This window comes from Zingiber officinale, chromosome 3A (genome assembly GCF_018446385.1).
Source record: "Zingiber officinale cultivar Zhangliang chromosome 3A, Zo_v1.1, whole genome shotgun sequence".
NCBI classification, from domain to species: Eukaryota; Viridiplantae; Streptophyta; class Magnoliopsida; order Zingiberales; family Zingiberaceae; genus Zingiber; species Zingiber officinale.
In genome coordinates, this window is record NC_055990.1 from 106,731,103 (window position 1) to 106,740,140 (window position 9,038).

The 9,038-nt window shown below is 43.8% G+C and overlaps 1 long non-coding RNA gene across 2 annotated transcripts; it reads left to right on the forward strand.

Moving 5' to 3' along the window:
* Positions 1 to 251: 251 nt before the first annotated feature.
* LOC122053939 lies at positions 252 to 1,131 on the forward strand. Of its 2 annotated transcripts, none has more exons than XR_006132458.1 (3): positions 252 to 589; positions 679 to 898; positions 1,073 to 1,131. It is a non-coding gene; the product is annotated as an uncharacterized LOC122053939 (long non-coding RNA). The 2 variants fall into 2 exon arrangements; XR_006132459.1 differs by having other exon boundaries at positions 564 to 589; positions 670 to 898.
* The last annotated feature ends 7,907 nt before the right edge of the window (positions 1,132 to 9,038 follow it).

Sequence of the window (9,038 nt, forward strand, 5' to 3'; positions counted from 1 at the left end):
TTAATAAGGAAAAGTTTTATTTTTTTTCTTTTCCTTTTTCCTTTTCTTTTCCTTATTTATATATTTTTTCCCTCGTTACTGTGCCGAGCCCTAATCCGTTCCTCTCTTCTTCTCTCGCGCCCGACGCCGGCGGTTTCTTCTTCCCGAACGCCGGCAGCCGGTTCCTTGTCGGAGCCCTAGCACCGCCGCCCGACCGCCTGCCCTAGCCACCCAACGCCGCCGACGCCCTTCTCTCGATTCCTCCTCTGGTCCGACGAGCCATTGCCGGACACCCTCGCTCTCGGCCTCTTTTCTGCCCTAGCACAATTCTTTCAACCGCCGGCAGCCTGAGTTCCTGCCGCCAGCCGCCGAACTCGCGTGCCCTAGAGGGTTGGGTTCACGGCAACGCGCCGATTCTTCTCTGTGTTCGGCCTCTCCACCGCCGCACACCGCTGAGAGCCGGCTCTCCTCCTTGTGTTCACGACCGCTCCACATCTGCACCGTGCCGACGCCGACTTCTTCATCTCTGCGCCACTGCCTCTGCGTGCCACTGCCTCCACACCTTCTTCACTGTGGTCACACATCTAGTGCCCTAGCAGTGATCTGGGAGGTGAGTGTTATACCCTAATTGGTGAAATTTGAGTAGTATTGTGTGATGTGGAATTTGGATTATGGCTTGATCTATGTTAGTGATCTCAGTGCTTGACCTTGCTTGGACCAGTCGGTGGAGATTTCTTTTCCCTGTGTTGCTGCTGTGCCCTAGTGCACCATTACCGGTGCCACTCTCTTCTTTACAGCAGAGTGGTGATTTTAGAGTGAAGTGTCCGACTTGTAAAGTGTGCTTTAGTTTGTTCAAGACTTCCAGCAGCAACCCCATCCAGTAGCCCTTGCTTCAGCAGCAACAGCAACGGTGGTTGAGGTATTGTGGAGGAATTTGATTTTTTCGTTGTAGATAATTGGAGATACCTAATCCATTGTAGTTGTGAAAAGGGTTAGGGTTAATGAGTTTAACTCTAATTGATTAATGAAATTATGATTTGGTTTAGTTAATGAAGGCATGATAGAATTAACTAAATTAAATATTGTGACACAGGATTTTGACACGAGACGAGTATCTCGGAGTCGGATTGGACTTTTCTTATCGGAGGCGGGTACTTTTGACTTATTGTCTTTGATATGCTTAGTAATGAAATTAACAAGTTGCATTAATTTTGTTTTCTTATTTGTTTCGGTTAATCACTGCCCGATACATGTTACTTGTTGGATTGATTGTTTGTTGGCATTTCGTGTTGATACCTATCTGATTTCACATGCTCATGGGTAGTGATATAACCATGTTTCACATGTTTAGGACTTAGGTTTGATACCTTATTGATCAGTATATCTTGATTTGATCTATTCACTATGGTGCCCATTGTTATATGTCCAGAGGTTGGTTTAGTATATTACCATGCTTAGTGACATGCACCATTTGCATGATCGCATGCTGTGCGATAGATTGCTCCATTATTGTCGAGCACTTTGCCAGTTTTCATCAATGTTCGGTGCTCCGTTGTGACGCTCATGGGTAGCGTGACACAGCGTGGTAGCACGTCAGTTTGACTCTTTCGGTGCTCCGTTGGTCCGCTCATGGGTAGTGTGACGCAGCGTGTAGCACGTTAGAGATTCCTCCCCGTCATAGTGTACCGGGAGATGAGAGCATTGCGCTCCCCCATTTATGATTTGGGGTAGGAGTATGTATGTACTCCGACAGCATCCCGTCCACTCGATCACTCATCAGGAGTAGTGTTGCAGAGTGCACGGTCGTCACAGCCCTACCCACTTGGTCCCACTTATGTTGTGAGTTGGCTGACTGGCGTCAGGGGTGACCATGACATTGACATCCTATGCATGATGCATTTATTGTTTGTGATTGTGATTGTTGCATTTATATGCTGCATATTGTTTGGATACCTATGTTTGACATGCATACAGGTCTTCTATACCTTTCGGACTGTTTGTCCTTATACCTGGTCCTGGTTAGTACAGATTCTCTCCTGTCTTCTTCGGTTTGCATTTACCTTTATCTTTATCAGGAGACTGTACGCATGATTAGTGCTAAGTGTTATTTCTTTACTTTGCATATCAATTGTAGCTGCTGAGTGTTGGACTCACCCCGCCTCCATTGTTGTTATTTTCAGGTTGATGCTGTCAGGAGGGAGTTCCAGTCGCTAGTCCCCACAGCACGTAGTGCTAGTCCTCTGCTGGGTTGAGTTGTTATTTTATTTTAGTTATTTTTTTTTCTCTATCAGACTTTGTTTTAGTCTTGTTTTGGATTTTTCATATGGATATTGTATGGAATCCTTTCGTTTGATGGACCTTTGATATGATTTGGATTTTATTCTACTATATGCCTGCCTGGACGGCAGAAGAGGTGGGTTCGTCGGTTTTGAGCTTTACGAGTGTAGTGGAGTAGGGTGGATTTCGAGTCAGAGTTTTATTGTTTTGTTTACTATTTTATTAACTGCGTGGTTGTGACAGCCAGAGGCTGAATACTTATATAAACTGCGTGGATATTTGTGTGGAATTGTTATATTTATTGTTATTATTCCAGCCGCATGTGGCTGAGGTATGGAGATATGTAGAAAGTTTCAGATTGTCCGTCGTACAGGGGAGATGCTGCCGAAAATTTCTTCGGACGGGGACTCCTCTGGGGCGTGACATTTCTATGCCACTCGGACTATTTGTCCTTATACCTAGGTCCTGGTTAGTACAGTTTTTCTCCTGTTTACTTCAGTTGCATTTCATCCTTTTATATCAGGAGACTGTATGCATGATTAGTGCTAGATGTTATTTCCCTACTTTGCATATCAGTTGTACCTGCTGAGTGTTGGACTCACCCCGCCTCCATTGTTGTTATTTTTCAGGTTGATGCTGTCAGGAGAGAGTTCCAGTCGTTAGTCCCCTGCAGACCACGAGGACTTGTTGACTTTTTGTTTTTAGTTTTTCTTCTTATTTGACTATGTTTATAATTGGTTTATTTTGATACTTGGATAATGTATGGATTGTATTTGTCGATGGATTTTTATTCGATATGTTTTACTACATACCTGCCTGGACGCACAAAAGAGGTGAGTTTGTCGGATTTGTGTTTTATGAGTGTAGTGGAGTAGGAAAAATCGGATTTGAGTTTTATGAGTGTAGTGGAATAGGGTTGTTTTCGAGTCATCTTATTACTACTCTGTTTGTCTACTATTAAACTGCGTGGGTGATTATTTATTTACTGTTATTATTCCAACCGCATGTGGCTGAGGTATATCGATATGTAGAAAAGTTTCAGATTGTCCGCCGTACAGGGGAGATGCTGCCGAAATTTCTTCGGACAGGGACTCCTCCGGGGCGTGACAATTTATTTGGTATCAGAGCTTAAGTTTTACGATCCTTTATTTTCGTATTTTGGATATTTGGAATAACCTGATACCAATTTATTAGTATCAGAGCGCCAGGCTGGCGATACTTGTTTGATTTCCGTGTGTTGGATTTTCGAGATTTATCTGATACCAAGTTATTGGTATCAGAGCGGGTTATGATACCTGCTTTAGGTATTCTGGATATTTGGATATCTACTTCGGTTTGTACGGATTTCCGTTGTGTTATGTTTCGGACTTCCGTTTAGGATTTATATGGATTTCTGACGATTTCATGTTCGGAATTTTGAGGTCAGAAGTTGGGGACTGGACAGCGATGGAACATCTCTAGATGGCATATAGGTATGATGTGTAATTTTATAGTTTATGACATGTATTAGCATTCTTTATTTAGTACCTGTCTGGTTGTTGTAACACATATTACATGTGATGGGTTAGCCATTGAGCATGGTTGACCTTAGAAGAGATCAAGGATTATAGTCTCTGGAGATTTTTCATATCATACCATCAGTAGTTTTAGCTTCTGTTACTACTAGTAGGAGATGGAGGCACATACCAGCTTCTGCTATTGTTAGCTGGGTAATGGATGATACCTACATATTTCTGTTGACTTAGCCAGTAGAGTTTTTATACTCATATCTTTTGGATATTAGGGTACCCGATACGATGAAAATTGGTCATTGGGGAGTTACCAAGTTTGATCATTGTTGAGAATGGTTTGAGGTTGAGGGATATTGTGAGATCAGATATTGTGATATGTTGATTTCCAATGATTTATGAGAGTAAATGTTATATGGTTGTCTGATGATCTATTACTAGATATTTGTTTTGATGATCTATTAGTGGATAACTATTTTGATGATCTATTATTTGGGTTGTCGTTGATGGTGACATAGTGAGTGTCATGTATGATATTCACAGGTTTGATGATTATAGTTGGTGATCAAATTATGAATCGGGTGCTAGAGAGTTTACGGTTGAGTGTGCCTATGAGATTTTAATAAATCTGGTTAGTTGTGGTTAGTTAACAGGATGATAAGATTGATATTTGCTTCCTCTGATATTGGACTAAGTGGATAAATAATTATTAGTAATGGTTTCAGATATTGAGGATATAAATTTGATTGAAGTGTTAAATGTAACCAATTTTTTTCATCAATTTCAAGGCTGGATGAAAATGGTTGAGTATTGTGTCAGATTTGGGTAACATAGAAGGTAAAATAGGGAATGTCAGGTTGATTGGATTAAATATGATGATTAGGTATATCTATATGGTGTATACTTGTCCAGTTATGATTATTGTGGGTATCTAGTAGATTATACCCTAGTGGTTAGGCATACGTGTCTGATTGTTTATTTGGATGTATCTTATCGATTAATATGAGTTCTGATATGTGTAGATGTGTTTGGTGTGATATTCGAGGTATTTTATTGATTATATTTGATTTGTGGATGCACTTGTATCTATTAGGCTTTGTTGGAAGTATTACGTTGATTATACTCTTGGCATAGGTGTATATTTGCCATGTGAGGTTGTTTGAGGTGTATTGTCGATTATACCTATGTTGATATATGCACACGGGTTCGGTAAGTATTGTTGGAGGTATCACACTGATTTATACCTGTGCTATGAGTGTGTTTGGTGTGTACTAATTGGATGATTATGTCGATCATACCTATGTTGTGTGTGCACGTGTGCCAGGTGTATTGTTGGTAGCATCATGATGATTCTACCTATGTTGAATGTAGAATGTAAGTGTCTACATTATGTTATTGGTTGTATTACCCTGTCAACTAATTCTCCTATTAGTGGGTGACCGATCCACTAGGATGATGATAGAGTTGACTATGGATTTGATTTGTTTACTAGGTTGTTTATACCTTTGGCTGCCCACAGTGATATGTGGTTGAGTGATCTCGTGCAGCCTCTAGTTGGATAGTTAGGTGCCTTGGACACTTATGGATAGTTTGTGGTGGAGCGGAGCTCCCACATATACATATTTCGGATTGCTTGTAGCGGAGCATTGCTCCCATATCTATTGCAGATACATGTTATGGATTATTTGTAGTGGAGTGTTACTCCTACATATTGAGGATTTCTTGTGGTAGAGCGTTGCTCCCACATATGTGATATTTTCTGTGATGGAGAGTTGCTCCCACATATGTGGTATTTTCTGTGATGGAGCGTTGCTCTCACACTGGAGGATCTATGCTTAGATGATTTATATCGTTGGTGATCATATTTCAGACTTATGGTCAGGGATCTTATGGTTAGAAATGTCTGTGATACGGACATTATGTGTCATGATTTTACCATTAGGGTTTGGGAAGCCTTAGAGGTTTTCAAAGACTTGATGATTTTGGTATTCCCAGGATGTTTGGATCGGTTTCCATTGTCTTTGTTGACGGTGTTGTGATCTATTTCGGATCCACGATGGGTTACGCACTTCATCTTTGCATAGTTCTAGAGATGCTTTGATGGAAATGTCTAGATGTGAAGATCAGTAGTGCGTATTTTGGTTGTCTTCTGTGAGTTGTTTGAGACACACGGTCACCAGTAGGAGTATACCGTGGTTCCACAGGAGATCGAGGTTGTTACCGTTGGGAGTAGACGGAGTCTATAGAAGAGGCTCGCAACTTCCTTTGTTTGGCTCGATATTTCCGGAGATACGTTGAGGGTTTCTCACGGATTGCTATGCTACTTACACGCCTGACCAAGAAAGGTGTGAAGTTCACTTGGACTGAGGATGGCAAGACCAGCTTCTAGGAGCTGAAGAGGAGACTAGTGTCGGCTCCGATTTTGATTTCTTTTTTTTTGCCTTCTGGAGAGGACGGATATGTCCTCTACACCGACGCATCTATTCAGGGTTTGAGCGCTGTTCTGATGCAGCACGATATGGTAGTCTCCTATGCTTCTCGTCGGTTGAAGGAACATGAGAAGAACTACTCTATACATGATCTGGAGCAAGTCGCCATTATTTTTGCCATGAAGATTTGGCGACATTATTTATATGGCGTTACATTTGAGATTCTCATTGACCCTAAGAGTCTCAAATATCTGTTTTACTTAGAAGGAACTTAATCTCCGACAGAGGAGATGGATGGAGTTCCTAAAGGATTTTGATTGTACCATTAGCTATCACCCGGGGAGAGCTAATGTGGTTGCCGATGCGCTTAGCAGGAAGTCCAGAGGGACTTTGGCTTGCCACCAAGTTTCAGTTACAGACTTGATTCAGGGTTTCTCTGAGTTAGATCTTGAGGAACAGGGACCGACAGAGCAGGGTATTCTGGTTACCATGGTTGCTCAGTCAGGACGAGGATCTGAGAGGCCCAGGCTGGTGATCAGCATTTGCAATTCATTGGCAGTCAGATAGCTTCTGGGCAGCATACCGAGTTTACACGTGACGAGGAGGGTATTATATACTTCCGAGACAGATTATGCGTACCTCAATCTCATCCGGTCTTACAGGAGCTACTCCAGGAGGCACACCGCTCTTGATTTGCGATCTATCCAGGCGGAACCTGTATGTATCGAGACTTGAGGCATTCCAATTGGTGGAATGGCATGAAGAAAGACATCGCGGGTTTCGTAGCTAGATGTCTTGTTTGTCAGCAGGTGAAGGCTGAGCACCAGAGACCTGCAGGATTACTTCAGCGGATTCCTATTCCTGAGTGGAAGTGGGATCACATTACCATGGACTTTGTGGTGGGTTTGCCGAGGACACGACGAGGTCATGACGCAATTTGGGTAATCGTTGATCGATTAACCAAATTCGTGCATTTCTTAGCGATTCGGAAGACTGATTCCCTGGATCAATTGGCAGAACTATATTGTCGGGAGATTATTAGGCTACATGGTGTTCCGTTGAGTATCATTTCGGATAGAGATCCACGGTTCACGTCTCGTTTCTAGCAGAGTCTGTAGCAGGCCTTGGGCACACAGCTCCGTTTCAGTACATTTTTCCATCCACAGACAGATGGACAGTCAGAGCAGATCATTCAGACTTTAGAGGACCTGCTGAGGTCATGTGTTATGGATTTCGGTGGCAGTTGGGAGGACCATCTGCCGTTGGTAGAGTTTGCTTACAACAACAGCTTTCATTCGGCTATCCAGATGGCACCGTTTGAAGCGTTGTATGGTAGACCTTGTCGGACACCCGTCTTCTGGGATGAGGTTGGAGAGGCCCAGTTGTTGGGACCTCATAGAGTTTAGCAGGATGCAGAGTTGGTCCGTACTATCAGACGGAGGATGTCAGAGGCGCAGGATCGCCAGAAGAGTTATGCTGATCGGAGACTCTTAGAGTTCTCCATTTGCGACCAAGTATTTCTACGAGTTTCACCTACGAAAGAGGTGGAGATATTTGACCTCAGAGGCAAGCCAGCTCCGCGATACATTGGACCTTTCCAGATCTCGGAAAGGATTGGAGCAGTAGCTTACGGGTTGGCACTATCGCCGTCCTTGGCGGGTGTTCACGATGTATTCCACGTATCGATACTGAGGAGATACATACCCGACCCGACACATGTGCTGTCAGGTATCTTAGTTTCTATTCAGCCTGACGTCACTTATGAGGAGGTTCCAGTATGAATTCTAGACTGGAAAGAGCGTCAATTGCGGAACGAGACTATCCGGCTGGTTAAAGTCGGATGACAACATCATTCAGACGAGGAGGCTACTTGGGAGCTCGAGGATACTATCCGAGCTCGATATCCCCAACTTTTCACTTGAGGTCATCTTTTCACTTGAGGTATGTGATTTAATTTACCGGTCAGCATTTTGTACTCTTTACCTATTGTTAGCAGTTGCTGATGGTAGATAACGAAATTTGGGGACCAAATTTTTATTAGTGGGGGAGAATGTAAAATATCGAAAATTTGCGAATAATGATAAGGGAATTTTCCGGAATTTTTCGGGAATTTTTCAGAGCTCGTATGGACGAGTTAACAGGGACAAAAATGAGGCCCGGAAAAGCCTGTTTAGGCTACCCTATTTTAAAGAGGAAAAGTTTCTAATTTCTTCTTTTCTTTTATTCCTTTTCTTTTCCTCTTATTCCCGTGCCCTAACCCATGCGACGCCGTACCCTTTTCGCACGCGACAGTTCTTCCTCCCTCTCCTCTGCCGACGCCGGCGACGCCATGGAACAGAGCCGGCGGCTGAGCATCCCTTCTTCTCCCTCGTGTGCACGCCCTCACCCCCGATCTGCCGGCGTCCGAGCCCTAGCGCCGGCCTCTCCCTCTCTTCTTCCTTTCCGAGCCGCACTGGACGATGCCATCACTTGAGGCCGAAGGGAGCAGCGCCGCCGTGATTTCTCTGCCCTAGCGTCGTCCTCCTCCCTCTTGTCTCTGCCCGATGATGCCACCCTGCCTTGTCGCCATCGCTGGTGGCCTTTCACTACCACCTTGTCGCCACCTCGGTCGAAGGTGATCTTCTCGGGCCCACTACAACCCTCCCTTGTGTGCTGCTTGGTTGATCGCCGCTTACTCGCTTGATCCAGAGTCGTGCCCTAGCTGTGGCCATCGAATTCTCCACTCAGGCTAAACCCCTATGCCTAGGGTTGGCACATGACCTTTTCCTCTGCTGTGATTTGGAGTTTTCGGCTAGAATTCCTCAAAACAATGGCCAAGCAGGACTAATTTGAAGGAGTGTTCGAA